At 42.6% G+C, this 15,621-nt stretch overlaps 1 long non-coding RNA gene across 1 annotated transcript in view; it reads right to left on the reverse strand.

Annotated features, from left to right (window-relative positions):
• Positions 1 to 7,047: 7,047 nt before the first annotated feature.
• Positions 7,048 to 15,621, reverse strand: part of LOC117816401 — a 73,066-nt gene continuing 64,492 nt past the window's right edge. Inside the window, exon 5 of the long non-coding RNA XR_004631948.1 lies at positions 7,048 to 7,233. This is a non-coding gene — a long non-coding RNA (uncharacterized LOC117816401). The remainder of the gene's footprint in view (positions 7,234 to 15,621) is intronic.

A 15,621-nucleotide genomic window follows, 5' to 3' on the forward strand; every position in this document is an offset into this window, starting at 1 on the left:
ACACACACACACACACACACACACATACATACACACACACACACACACACACACACACACACACACACACACACACACACACACACACACACACACACACACACAGACTAATAGCACTGGATTGTATTGATTACATGCAGGGTAAGTAAAAAATACTCAAACACACACACACTTCCTTGTGGGGGCGTGCTCCCACCAGGGAGGCGGTGGGCGCTGTCCGCCACCAGGCTGACCCCCTGCTACATAACTGAGCTTGTTTTTGACGGTGGCCAGCCATTGATTGGCCTGACAAACACGCTGGCCCTCTACTGACCTTTCGCCAGAGCTCAATGCTGTGGGTGAACACATACAGACTAACAGACAGCCAAGGCCAGCTTTGTTGTGTCTGGACTAGAAAGGGTGAAGAGGTTGACAGGGCGAAGATGTCCATCAGTCCATCTGTCTGCGGATCTGACCTCACAGTAAGGCCACTGAAGTGTCTGCTTCTTCCTTTTTTTTAAATTTAACTTTAGATGCTGTATTTAGAGTGAAGGGTCCAGAGGAAAACAGCACACTGAAAAGGACGTTCCTTAACAATTAAAAAGGTTCACTTAGACAAAAAATTTTGATTTTTTTTTTTCCATGCATCAGCGTCTTTTGCAGATCAGTAACATATAGAGAACAATTCACTACCTCACACTTACCGACAATACTACAGGCACATGCAAATATATGGAGCAAATAATTGGACACAGCTTGCATTTTCTGCCACAAGCAGCGGTGAAACTCAAGCGACTGAAATATTAGAGGAAATTTTAAAATTCAAATCATCTGCAAATGTCTACATAGGGCACGTACCCTATCCAGTTTAACAACGTGCATGTCTTTTCACTGTTCAAGGAACAGAGCCATGTCAGAAATTGCATATTAGAGAAAACATGCAAATGTCATGCAAGAAACCAAATCAATAGTTTTAACTATGCAGACACAGACATGTTAAATAGACGGTGGCCCTGTCGGTGTGTACTATTTCATATCTAAACACTTTAAGCTAACCAAGGAACATATACTTACAATCTCACTATCAGACACAACACCTAAATGTTGATGGAATTTTATCATCTCACTCTCTTTTGGCTTAAAAAAAAAGGGACAAGGAAAACCAAGCATGTCTTTTTTTCCAAAACAAACAAATGGGTGATACAAACATTTGTCTGAGCTTCAGTAAAAATGGTTTCAGAACACTCTGGGTTTTATTTATGAAAGACAAACAGCAGGATATATAAAAGTAGTAGCTATTTAAGAAGAACATATTCAAAGGAACTCAATGCAACTTACACAAACTGAACATATATATTTTGTCCCTTTTTTTTAAGGAACATGTTACTCCAAAAATATTGCAATATCAATATTGGAAATCATTCAGTGAGGAAAATGTGGAGACCACAGTAACATAGGGTGAGCCACACTGCCAAATTGAATTGAATCCAAACCCTGTATGACAGGACACACGATTAAGATCGCTGCTCTTGGTTAGCGCATAGAGGTCAAGACACTGCTGCACTTTCCTATATTTTACTGAGTGATCTCTTAAGGCTCGAGATGGTCAGTATGTGCTCCTGTGTAATGTTATCCTGCACACGAAAAAATCTCTACAAACTATATTCACTCAGACATCTCAGAGTTTTCATCTTTTCTTATGACACATGAAATTTACTCTTCTTACACACATACAGCATACTCACACACTCCTGTCACCGCACTGAGAGCAGAAATCAATGTTTATTGAGGGCTAACTGATTGTGATTGCGTTCTATAATTAGAAGGTCAATTAACTGAATTTAAAGGAGAGGTGTAGGCTAATGTCCAATGTATGTTTTATTCAAAATCTCAAGATTTTATGTCACAATGTTCCCATGACAAGCTTTTGACTGGACAATACATGCTTATTAGCTGAGAGAGAGGTGCTCTGTGCTCTTAAAGTCTGTGTGAACTGCTGAGGAAAAGTTAAATTAAATAAAATAAAATAGATGGTGACTCCTGAATTCTTACAAAACAACTTAAATGTGGTAACATGAGCCTTGGCTGGGATGGACCACATTCACGTATTAGACTTTTTACTGGGCCCTATTGATTTGGTTCTACACCAGTGAGGCCTGCAATGCTGGCTAATGCTATTGACGAGCCATCAGTCTTGTCCAGAAGTGTGGAGGCATGCAGCTCTTTTTCCAAGACCAACCATGGAAGGAGAGAGGAAGAGGAGAGGAGAAAGAGAGGGGAAAAACATCAATGGACAGTGATGGAGAGTGGGGAGGAGGGCAAAGATGCAAGCACAGCAGACAGACTCAGACCCCTGTCCATGGTTTGGGAACACTAAATTAGAAAAAAGACAAAAGGGATGAGAGAGGGAGAAACTGTAAACAGCCGCATCGATCCAACTAGTGTTGGGCAAATCAAACCATTACAGCCAGAGTCTCATGCCCTGCAGTAGAGGGAGATAGTGTGAACATCTACACACTTCCCTGGTGTAGAGAAAAGTTTGCAACAGCACACCCTGCATCTCTTTTAGAATTGTTAGACTTGCTAAGTCTTTAGTCTTCTTCGCCTACTAAATAACAAGGTGGAAGTGCAGCAGGACAGGAAGGGGTTAACCCAGATGAGGGTGGAAGGCAGGATGAAAAAAGCCCTCTGGCAACCCAGGGACAGAGGGAACGCTGAACTCATCACAAACCCCTCTCCTGGCGTCCGCCAGCACATAATGACCCCAACAAGACGGGAATCCCTTTTAATTAAAGTGAAGGGAGATCAGTTAAGCAGATGGTTGCCGACAAATATTAGGGGAAATAGAATGTTTAATGGTCTGTGCACTTATCGCAAGCTATTTTCCACGCCCAGCCCCAAACTGATAAACAGGACAGAGCCTTGTTAATCAACCTTACAACCTTTAAAGCCCAAGATAAGAGAATAATTCGGGATCTTTGTAAATTAGCTTGAGATGTGGCTAAGACTCTGGCCCCTTGCGTACTCAGGGCCAGACTGTCGAGGAGGGAGAAGAATTTCTATCAGTGTAATAGCCTTGTGCCATGGTGAAGAAGTTTGGGGGGTAAAGTACTTTTTTTTTCTTCCAGGGGATGAAGATATTTTTTCCGGCATTTTTCAGAGTTTTTATTCCCCTTGTGGTTTGACCCTCTTGCCACCACCCTACTGCGCTCTTATCAGTGACACAAGAGAGTCACCCGCCTCGGTGGAAATAATCTAAACAGAGAGGCGGAGAATCTGCGGCCCGAGACAGTGGCCTGTGTGCGCAGGTTAACGGGCCTTCACCCCTCTCAGGCAGGCACAGGTGGGGGTGGCCTGTGTTTATTTTGCAGATGATGGATTGGAGAGGAAGGGATTATCGACAACAGCAGCAGCCCTGTGAGAACAGTAGCAAGTACTATTTTTCTATAAAAAGACTCACATAAGGGAAGTTTTTCTTCTGTCGGCATACTGCAGCAGTTTTAAAATCTGTGTGACTCAAGGCGTAACTATTCATTTGTTATTCTCATATCTCATTAAAACTCAATAGGCAGGTAATTGCTTTATTTGAAAGACAACTATAATGCTGATCAAGTGAAATCAGAAATTGGAATTTGAAATGGTTTCAAAATGTGTTGAAGACTTTTCCTTAGAACCCCCCTCCTATTGTGATTTATTTAATACTGGAGCATCATTTTTGTAAAAAGCCATTTAAAAGACAATTTTTCAGGTATGTAAATAAAAAAACATGAAAATTAAAGATATCCATTTTTAAATAAATATCACACAGCAAAGATGTATTGTTTTCTCTATTTTTCTCAAGTATTCAGTGAATGTTTGTAAGGTATATAAAACAAAATCATCCACCTCTTCTTTCACAGATATTATCGTTCTCTGACAATTTTGGTTATCCGAGGTCTTTAAGTCATGATCCAAGTGATATAATCACTTTAAAACAAAAACCTCAGCATAGACATTGTCCTGAGGGACTGCAGACTTTCAATGCAAATTTCCCCTTTGGTAAATGGTACCTTTTCTTAAATGTAAAACACATTGGCTGAACTCTCTTCACATCCCCTTCTTATTGTAAAAGCACTTACAGCACAACCATACTTCATTTAGTGCTCACAGTGTTATTTTTTTTTCACCAGTTCAGCTTTGTTGCCGTTCTGAGCGCTGTTGTTTCCTTCCTGGCCTCTTGGAAAGGGGACCCTGGATTGAAGGTAATTACAGTGAGAAATGCAGACATTTATCAGTGCTTGTGGTTTGGGACCTTAAATGGTCCTGCTGACAATTTTCCTTTACAGTAGGCCACTGTGGAGCTGGCAGGTTCCGTTCAGAGCCCCAACACTGGGCCTGAAAGCTCAGAGTGCTGCCATATGTTGGACCTCACTGGTGCCAGAAGTAAATGTGCTGAACAAGGCGACTAAAACCTGAACTCCGTGCCTTGGCAAAAGGTGTGTGCACGGGCTACTTACAGGAAGGAGTACACCGTTAACAGAAAAACATTACATATTAAAGCAAAAGTGTTTCTGTGTGTCTACTATCCTGTCTACCTGTCTGTTTGTGTGTCCAGTGTCAGATTGAGAACACATTTCATCCCCTGGTTTCTCCAACGCACGCACACCCATGCATACTCGTATTAGCCTGAATATCCATGGAGAACATCCCAGATTGCAATGGGTCACACCTGGTTATGCTTCTTTCCCTTCTCCCCTCTCTCTCTACTCCCCGATTCCCACACCGGCGGCATCTGGAACCTATTGGCGTCAGAGTCACACCGAGCCATAAAGCCCTCAAAGGCTCACAAACGCACTAGGGGTAGAACGTCAAACAATGTTGGCCCAACAAGCTGCCAACAGACACAATGCATCTTGAACCTGAACAAACCCCGCTGCTCATTTTTTATCCTGTCTGTCTCTCTGTATGTTTCTCTGAACTATTCCTCTCCCTCTTTCTCTCTCCCTCACAAACACCACCTGGGAGTTAGTCGAGGGAGAATTTTACATTTTTACCCCTAAATGGAATTGGTACTGATGCTGAGGGAGCTAAATGCGGCTCAGGCGACTGGGACCATGGAGAAACAGATACTGACGAGGCCAGAAACTGTCAAAATAAGTTGTAACAAAAACACAACACTGTGGTGCAGATTTTTGTTTATTTAAACATCTTTTGGCTTTGTCCTCTTCAGTCCATACCCTCCAATCACAGTGACACCAAAAGGTTAATGACCATTTATGCCACCCGATAGATAATGCGGTCTATCCTGGATATGATCTCAGGAGTGTTAGCAAGACTCATTGTCACACAGCCATCCTTTTAGACACCGAGGGGAGCGGGAGGAGACGGGGGCCTTTCTGTCACAGCCTTGTAATGCTCTTATCGATTCTCCATATCTGTTACGGAGGCTGGGAGGCACGTCCCAAATTTGATATGCTTTTAATAGGGGCCAAGTTCTCCAAACAACACAGAGCCGATCAAAATGGAAAAATAACTGAAAAGATGACAGCATCCAGAACAAAGCCTTTGTGGTTGAGCAATTAAATAAACTGAAGTATGTTACAGTTAGTCCGGCAGTTCTCTCACAAGCTTTATATGTTGCTCTTTCTCCCAGCATTTCTCCCCTTTTTTTGATTCTGGGGCATTAAAAAAATGTTGGCCAGTGTTTGAGCACAAGAATCTGTGTTGGAGCTATCTCAAACCAGCGTTTTATTGTTAACAAATGCTGCCTTTGATACTGGCTACAATAGGTGATACTGCAGTGTTTGTTTGTGCTGGAGGTGAAAATGAGTTGCTAACATTTGGAAAGAAAGGCTTGTTGAAACACAACGCAGCAAAAAACTGGCACTCTTTAATGTCGTGCAGGAGCAGGCAATGTTTTTCCACTCATTAGAGGGACTTTGAAGTGTGTGTCTGAAACCTAAGCTCGGGAAATCTGACAGAGACAAGATTGCGGTGCACACTTTCTTCTCCAAGAATACCACGATTCAAGGTAACATATCCACATCCTATTAGTTTGTGGTAAACTTACCAATTGAATGCAGACAGACTGTGGCATTAGGCTGTACAGAATTTGATCATGTTGCTCAAAGTATAAAATACAGTAGGTCTACACGGTGAGATAAATACAGCTCTGTCAAATTTTATTCCACCTCACCGCTATGACCACAACAGCATTATTAAAAAAGGGAAGAAAAAGGTGGATTTAGTGTGAGAAGCTACATAAGTACTTGGCCGGGCTCAGGTCCTAAGGACTCCTGTGAGAGGTGGTGCAAAGTCTTGCCTCTTCACTGTCAGACCCCAGGGTGCTGTCTAAATTAACTGGGACGAGTGGATTGTTAGAGGGATGACCCTTTCCCTATTCACCCCCTTCTTCCTTCACACACACACTCTTCATCACACATACACACCCTGAACATCAACCGCTAAGCCTCAATAAATCTGATAAGCCACCCCGGTGGCTTCTGTGTCCAATCCGCGCAGAGAACAACATGGCCGGTATCAGGCAGCTGCAAAGCCCTCGTCAAGCGGGACTCCAAAGTACTCTGAAGGGCCGCTCTCGCACCCTTGAAAGCTGGCCTGTCTCTCAGCTCTCCCTTACCCCACCCCACCCCAGCTCCCATCCTCTACCCCAGTGCCTGGGTGATGTCATTATTGAAGTCTTTGGCGTGCTTTCCGAGGAGTAAGTTACCATTGACAGGTTCAGAGCCTAGCTGGCTCACCCATGAGGATTCATGACTTTGAAGCTATTGGCCTTAAGCTGCAAATTATTCTTTTCAGGCTCTCTCTGCTCTACCTTCAGCTTTAATCCACACCCTCCTTCCCCTCAGTACACTAGAGCTCCAGCAGGCAGCACCCACCAGCAAGCACATACACACACATGTATTATAGCAAGAGATGGAGAGATAGAGACAGGCCAAGACAGAGAGGGAACGAAAAGCAAACATATGCTCACTCACTTTTCCAGATATCTAGAAACACATAGTTTATTGAATAGCCTCATTGCCCCCCTCCTCTGTACAGTAAAGTTAATAACAGCAGCAGGGCAGAGCAGTACCAGGCTCCAGCAGCACCGGCAAAGATCCTCTTAGCCCCAGCTCATCCATTCCTCACTCCCTTCATCAGCACTTAGTGGACATCTGTGCAGTGCCAGCCCTCTCCATATGCCACGGCGGTCAGAAGACAAACGACCGTGTCAGTGCAGTGGCACGCCTGTATGTCTGATGCCACACAGGGCTGCAGGGAGGGGTGTGGTGAGGGACAGAGACAGTAAAAAGACCAGGGCTGGTTAGGAACAGGCTGGGTGTGGAAAGCTGCCAGCATGCAAAGAAAACTGTAGACACATGAAATAACCAAAACTAAGAAGTGGCTCATGTGGTTAACAAGGCCTGCATGTAAAAACAAAGAGGATTTGCAGCCTGCAGACCTGAGAGATTGTTTTGCTAGTTATGGGCCATTTACTACGCATATACATATTTTTAAAATCAATTTTCTACTTTCTAGGCTGCTGGTTGTTTAAGCCGTTGTATTTTGGGGGTTAATTCAATATTCCACTTATCCATCAGTGTTTGTACCTTTCTTCTGTGCATGGTAAAAGTGGGCAGAAGTATTTTTATGCATGCAATTAGCAGCCATTTCTTTCCATTAATTGATTTATACAAATTAAATAGACTTGAACAAACAAAACTGAAGTTGGTTTTAAAGAATAACAAAGAAAGTGATTTTTTCTATGATTCATTCATTACCCTCACCCTGCAGTATTAATGCAGTTCCTACAGGAACCCCTTGGAAATGCATCCCTTTTTTAATCCATTATTACTTGTTTATTAATAAGTCCCCTGAAAGCTGGCCTTTACAATCTAGCCCAAATTATACCGGATTTTAAGTCGTAATACGGATCCATACTAGGACTTAAAGATTCCTCTTATTGATTTTATTTTGTAAGACTTTTCCCCAAGTTAGACACTCAGTGGGACAAATTAAATTGAAAAATTAAACTTTTAAGAGCGCTCTGTTGAATTCACTGGGAGCCTACATAATAGTGAGACATTTTAACTTATCTAAGAACTGATTTGGCTTTTTTTTTACTGCAAATTCATGTTACTTATGAGTTGACAGAAGAAGTCAGAATAAGCTAATGCTAACCACCTTGATTTATTTGTTCATCTTCTCTTCATTGTATTATTAAAAGGAATAACTAAATGTATTTCTTGACATTTTTCCTGGATGTGTCACGTGATCAGGTGGTTTTCGGACAACCTAGAGCAAGCTTATAGAGCTTCAACATTTATCTTTAAAATACCTAATTGTCAGTTCCTTATTTATCAGATTCCCAAGATGTTCTTTGCTCATAACTACATTATAAAAGGTAATTCAGAATACCAAAAATAAAAATGAAACAAACAAATCAGTAAATACGAATGAAGAGATACAAATTGTCCACTGTAACTGATTATTTCTCCAAAGTCTCTGCACGTAGATTCTCTTAATGAAACCCAGGAAGTCTGTCTGATAAGTAGGAAATCAACGTGAAGTCATGAGGTGTGATGCTGCACTATTGATGTAAAACAATGAACCCAACAGGCACTAGCAAATTTCTGCTATGTTCCTTAAGCATCAAAATGGCCTTGAAAAAACACTCAGTGTAATGCTCACATCACAATGTGATTTTAGATAGAGATTTACTCCAGCAAAGATGTAGAGCTGAAAACACACAATTACTTTGTGGAGACTTTGGTATGCAGCACACACTGGTCAGCATACTTGGATGATAAATCATCCAAATTGCCTGAATGATTTCATAGTGCAAAGACTGATCCACATTCTTCCCACTGAAACATGAAGTTGATGGAGTGAATGTGACTGAAAGGTGACTGTAATAATTCAGGCACACATGAGGTTAAATGTGTCATACTTGAAACCCCAGGCTTGAGTTTCAAGTGTAACGCTATGACTCACGTATCACCCTCATGCTCATGCTCCAAAAACAAAAATCTGTGTCCAGCCCAGGCTGAGGAGAGAGGGACTGGTGTTGGGTAGCGGAGAGATGAGAGATGAGAGAAGGTGTGTGAAGAAAAGTAGGGGAGGAATAGCAGTATTCCCTGGGCAACGGGCTCTGGCGAAGGAACTGAGAGGTGTTTTGGCTTGTGTTGCATTCGGGGAGAGTGCAGCGTCTCCCTGAAGAAGGCTATAAAAAGACAAAGGAGGCAGGAGGCCATGTGGAGAGACTGTTGAAAGGGAGCAAACACCCACTCCATAATCCCACCACTGCCACCACCACCACTGGGGAAGAGAAAGGAACGCACACTCAGATTGAGATCACATAAACGCTGCACTTAATTGCTATAACACAGACTTATAACACAAAAACAGACATAGAAGTGATTTGATCAGTACTAGATGAAGGTCATATTGTATTGGTCGAAGCGGATATGTAGGTTGTTGCATGTATAAAACACAGCAATACTTCACATACACAAGGCTGACAGCCTAAACAAACAACAGACAGACATCCACCCATGCAAGGTGCTGATGGAGAGTTTTGGGCAAGCAGCCTTAAACAAATTTAGTCACATATGCGCCTAGTTGGAACGGAGCAGCCATTAAATGCTAGTTTCATTTGAAACAGATGAAATTAGAGATCAGTATCTCAAAGGGGATCTGGATATTTGACTGAACACGTTGGTATCAAGAGGAAACGAGGCCTGCACACACACAAGAAGAAGAAAGCCTTAATAGGCCTTAAGTCACAACTGACAGTTCGATAGACGTATACACAAACATAGGAAAACAAATACAGAGAGCACATGGTTTCACAGAGGGAGTGTTGAACATGTTCTCTATAAGATAGTTGAAAGATGAGGTAAAGTTGGCTGTCTTTTGCGAAAACCCGGCATGAAATCTAAGTCTGAATTCCTGATGCAAGACAAATCAGAATCAAATGAATCTAAAGCCATTCTTCTGCTTTTGTTTTACTCCTGTCCTGGCCAGCGTGGCCAATATGGTCGGTCAAAACATGGCAGACTGATTTGAGTGAAGGGGATGAGACGTGAAACAGAGAGGATAAAAAAAGGACAAGAGAAAAAAAAAGAGAGAGGAGGTGCCACATCCAATTGTGAATATTTACGTGTAAAATGTGCTCTGCAGTTCTTTCCCCTAGCAGGTCCATGGGAATGCAATGCTCTGGCTCTCTGCCTGGGTAAATGTGTTCCCTATGTGTGGGCTCTCTATCCCTCTGTGTTGTCTTCACCAGATAGGGGAGCAACTGGGCAAGGTGCAAGAGAAAGGTGTCTCTGGTTAAAGAGCTCTTTTCTTCACTTACACATATGGTCGGAGACTGAGAGAAAAAGAGAAAGAGAGAGAGAGAGGAAGAGATGGGGTGGGGCGAAACAGAAAGCCATGGCTCTGTGGTTGAACTTGAGTGTGGGAGGTCCAACCCCCCCCCCCCCCCAATACACGCTCACGCACACATACACACACACTCGCACACACACCTCCACTACCACTGCTATTAAATACCTTTGGAACATCCCGACTGGCTTTTAAACAGAGCTGCAGAGGGTAACTGGTGGATATGGGGGAAACTAAGCATGCCCAGAAGGGGGGGATGTTGTGAATCGCTGGGTGTCCATGACCTGGCACTGCTCTAGCCCTCCAGCTCATTGTTCTGTGCCCAAGAAATCCTTTATAAGCCCATTAGAGTGTGAATTTTACCAATCAAATTGAAGTGTGTAGTACTAACAAATGCTAGCACTGGATTTTATTGTTGTGTGAGCCCTGCTGGTGCGGGCCTTATGGACTACACGGTCAAGCTGTTAGCCATTACATTGACAGCCATGCACACCTTTCTACATCTGGCCTTCTGCAGCTCTAACACACCAAGCCAATTACATTTTGTTGTTCCTTTTGACATATAATGTTTTTTGTAATCAGATAATTGCTCTACCCTTCAAACTTCCCCTGTTATTTTTTTTTTCTCTGTGTGCATGTGTGCTGCGGCTAAAATACTGTGCCAGAAACTGCTTCATCAAAGGGAGAGGAAAAGGGAAAGGAGGCTTTTTTTTTACATGTGTGCTCTTTTTTAACAACATGTTCTTCAGAATTGTGTTCAGGTCTTTGCAAGGACTACAAGTGGATCCACAAAAGGTAAAAAAAAAACAAAAAAACATAATCATCATCGTCATAATAACTACTGGAAAACTCCAAATTGCACACGGTTCCACTTTCACATACAGGGGAGATTTTCCTGAAACAAGCCCTCCAGGACAAGAATCTGTCAGTTTCTCAATACTTGCACATGAAAATGGCCACAAAGCATGCTGCATGTGTCAAAGCCTTGATGAAGGGAGGAGATCTCCTGATTGAGTCATGTGGCTGCATATTATCCCTCAAATCAAGCAGCATGTGCTCTGCACTCACAGCTGCACAGCACACCACAGCTCTGCCATTTAGACCCAAAAATACTTCACACCCGCTTAAGGATATAAACATTATTGTTGGAAGGTGTAGAAGTAAAAATTGATCTAATGGTCACTGTGAAAACATGATCTGTCTTTTACAATAGGCCTTCCTTCCTTTTCAAATACCAAGTTTCTGAAACGTGTCTCAAAATGTAACAGTGATTCAGTTCAGATCTCTATGTATCCCATAGTCCCCTCATTAGGAGAAGTTGCCATCTGCACATAGAACTACCCAGTGGGTAGGATAATTGTGCTGCTAATTGTCATGTGGTGTCTTCTGGTTGCCAAGAATAGACGTTGCCATGTGGCCTGGTGTCTTGGGGTTTGTTTCTGGCCTTGATAACTTGATAGGGAAGAAGAGAGGGCATTGGTCGCCCAGAATTGAATCAAACAGTAAATAATGTTTTTGTTTTTGTCACGATTTCCTGTTTGTAAGGAGTCCCATTAGGGGTAATTCTTGGAGTGTTTTCTCTTTCACACACCCTACAGCTCTGTCTCTCTCAGCTCACACTCTCTCCCCACCTCTTACACACACAGAGAAGAAACAGTGTCTATTTTATGCTCTACAGATGAAACGCATTAGCGAATGCATGGCAAGGGACACTGAGGGAGGGGCAAAAAAAGCCCTCTTCAGTTCCAACGACATCAGCATTTTTTCGCAAATTTGCAATTAGTCTTAAGGGCCAGTGTAAATTAGGTCTCCTGACAAATGAGCTACCGGGACAGGACATGAAGTTTCAATAAATCTGAGAGGCTGCTCAGGGCATTGGTGTCCTCTTACTCTACAGCATCAAGAGAGAGTCCCAGCAGACAGCAAGGGGAGAGATCCATGTTATAAGCCCAGGGAGCAGCACTCACCACAGGGATTCATTCGCTTGCTCTCCCGCCTCTCCCCTCTCAAAAGCTCCATGAGGAAGAGCACTCTGAAAGTATTTCATGAAGGAGATGTGAGAAGGGGTTGTGTCTCAAAAGCTCTGATAAGGGGCCTCTAATGTGGGTAAACTAGCACCGGTGTCTGTGTCTGTGCTCATAACTTCATGGATGAGACCACTTTACGCTGAGACACCGGGAGTGAGAGTGCCGTGGTCCCATTCAGGGGAGTCTAGAGTTGCGTCTCATCACTGTTTAAACATATTAGAGCAGGGCCTGCGCTGTTGCTGATTTGATCTGCTGCCTCAGTGGAAAGAAGTAAAATATAAGGTTTTACTTTTTAAAGACTGTGCAATTCTCTCATCATGGTTATTGATGATGCATCAACTTACACAACTGGCCATCGCACAGGAGGGCTTCTGGACAAGTATGACAGTTAATGGAGTTGGCTGAGGAAGCCTGAGCTAGGATCAGGTTCAAATGGATTCCTAGTTACTGTCCATTTAATCCAATTGGACAAAATAACACGCCACAATAAAGTGCTGCTTAAGGTCGAGAAATGCATTTAAAGGGGAGGCAAACTGATGACAAGGCGAGGGAATGTAGGATGGCACTGTGAATAGCATTAAAGCCTCATTTGTCTGCATTACCTGTGTGGAGGGGAGTTGAAACTTCCATGAGAAGGAACAGTGATGGGAGAGAACAATAATGCGGTGGCAGGAGGGACTGCTTACTAGGTTACACGCAGATGTAGCCCAAGATTGAATTGCTAACAATTGGGATACTTGGAAAGTATAGTTTGAGACATCTGCCTCATGTTACAGCGTGATGCGTACAGTATCACATTATGTGACCATGTACTGGCTATTTGATCGGTTTCATGGTGCTGGATTAGGAGCAGCAGGATTGCCTCAGGCATCAGGACTACTGAAAAACACCTCAGTAACACCTTATCTAATTCACTGCTTTAAATAGTCTCTTATCAAGTCTCAATAATATATCTGCTTGAATTCTGCACAGCTAAGTTAATTTCGATTTCAGTTAAACTCAGCTCATTATTGTTTCATTCTCTCGCATGCAATGAAAGAGTTCATGAGCTCAACCCTATTTCAGCCTCTTGGCTCTGGTTGCTGGTCAATGCCATGCTGCTGTAATGCTCTACTACACTGATGTAAACAGGCACAGACAACTGATGACACTGCGTAGCACTGCATGGTTTGGAAGGATATTGATCTAGAAAATCGAGATTAAGTGGTATGTAGGCTGTTAGCTCAAGAGACATGTGGATGTTAACCTGTAGGGAGGACCCATGGGTGGTGGTGCTAGCTCTGCTACTGTTAGCCAAACTCGGCAAACCAAATTGACATTGTTTACCCACAGCCTCAGTGAGCCTGTGTTTAGCTGTGTTAAAAAAAATTGTGCTTCAATTTGATGTTTGATGAGTGTCTTCTTATTTTAGAGTAGTTCCTTCCTTACATCCCTAATAGTAACCACGCTACACATTAAATCTAAATCATTTGTTGCATATGAATGAAGATTTTAGTTGGTATATTGAGGGTTTAAGAGAGTAATCATTGATTCTAAAGTTAAATAGGAACCATTCAATAGTTGTGCAATTCATTATCCGTTCCGTTAGTAATCAATAGGGGTGTAAAAGTATATGTATTTGTACTGAACTGAAACGGTACAGCGTAGACCTAAAGGTAATGCAAATCCAAGGTCCCCACACTCGCTGAAAACAGGAACGCACCACATACTGCGTGTTAGACTGTGTCAAAGTTCTTTAAGTTCCTAATAAAGGAAAATACATTTTATTTGTTGCTTTTTTCTCCCCTTATCGTACCAAAAATGTACCAAACCGAAGCTTCAAAGTTGCGTACCAAACCAAACCACAATGATTGTGTAGCGTTGCACCCCTTGTAGTCAGTGACTGGTAGATTAACAACATAGTCATTAGATGGAGCTCTAAAATGGAGTAAGCATCATGTTTTGTTCCCAATTCTATGTGACCCCTCTTGCATCTTAATTCTATGGATGGAGTCTCTTATTGCCCTGGGAATGCACTAGTGAATGGCTTACCACAGCCCCACAACACCTTGTATATTGTTCTAAGGAGTGGGTAATTAATTATGGTTGGTCTGCGATCCATTGGAACGGTTCAGAACGCATGTGATTGGCAGATCAATTCAATATTTATCTACATGTACAACACTTGAGAACATCCCTCCAATTTTGGAATTAGTGATTGTACTCCAGGCTATAACTGAACCAACAACACCAGGGAACTTTCAAACACAGCCCTTCAGCAAATGCTTTTTCTCTCTGTACTCTATTCTATTGTTTCTTCACAGAACAAAAAGTGCGACAAAACAGCTCTAGATTGTGTCACATTAAGAGCAACAGAGGGACTGGTTAAGATCGGTATCTGAACAAAGAGAAAGCAACAAGGGAGGCAGGTAGAGGGAAGAGAGGAAACACAGGGACAAAATGTTTGAATCAAAGATAAGTGTTTTCTTCCTCCCCAGAGAAAACTATCTGCAGCTCTGCACTTCTTGGCCGCTGCTGATCCGGTTGTGTTTTGCAGACACTATTGACACAAAGTAAAGCTGATAATTAAATTACATGTGTTGTGGCAGTCCTGAGATACTCAGAATCATTATCACATGTGGGGGGAGGAAGGAGGCAGTCATGAGAGACAGCATGCACACTCAGATCAACTTTGAAGCTTTCCGCAATTCTATCGTGGGCTACGTAATAAAGTTTAACACCAACAAAGTGTTAATGATGGGGGTGTAAAACAAAAAGGAAGCCAGTTTTTCCAGTAAGCCTGGCCACTGATTTGCTGACATTCTCCCTGAACCTGGTCCCACATGTCATTTTCAGGAGGGAGAAATAAAAGAGGGAAGGGAAAACATCAAGAGTTTTCCGGTTTGGCGTCTGCCCATCCATTATAACTATAAAGGCTTTCACACAATACCTTTGATGCGCATCACTGATAGGTGCTTCAGGGGCTTGTACTGCTTGCATGGGAACAGTCTATCTAAGTGACAGCTCCACAAGCTCTCTACAAACACACACACACACACACACACACACACACACACACAAACACGCATGCACACACATGCATAAGGCAGCTGATTTAAACCGCTTGATCTTGTTTAGTGTGAAGATAGAAAAATGTTTCCAGGTAATAAATGTCTCCAGTTGTTCTGTATGATGCCATGTCCCCTTAACTTCCAAAATACATTTAAATGCAACTAACAGTCCATTTCTGCAGCACATTAACCTGCAG

The sequence above is a fragment of the Notolabrus celidotus genome, chromosome 7 (genome assembly GCF_009762535.1).
Source record: "Notolabrus celidotus isolate fNotCel1 chromosome 7, fNotCel1.pri, whole genome shotgun sequence".
Classification (NCBI taxonomy): domain Eukaryota; kingdom Metazoa; phylum Chordata; class Actinopteri; order Labriformes; family Labridae; genus Notolabrus; species Notolabrus celidotus.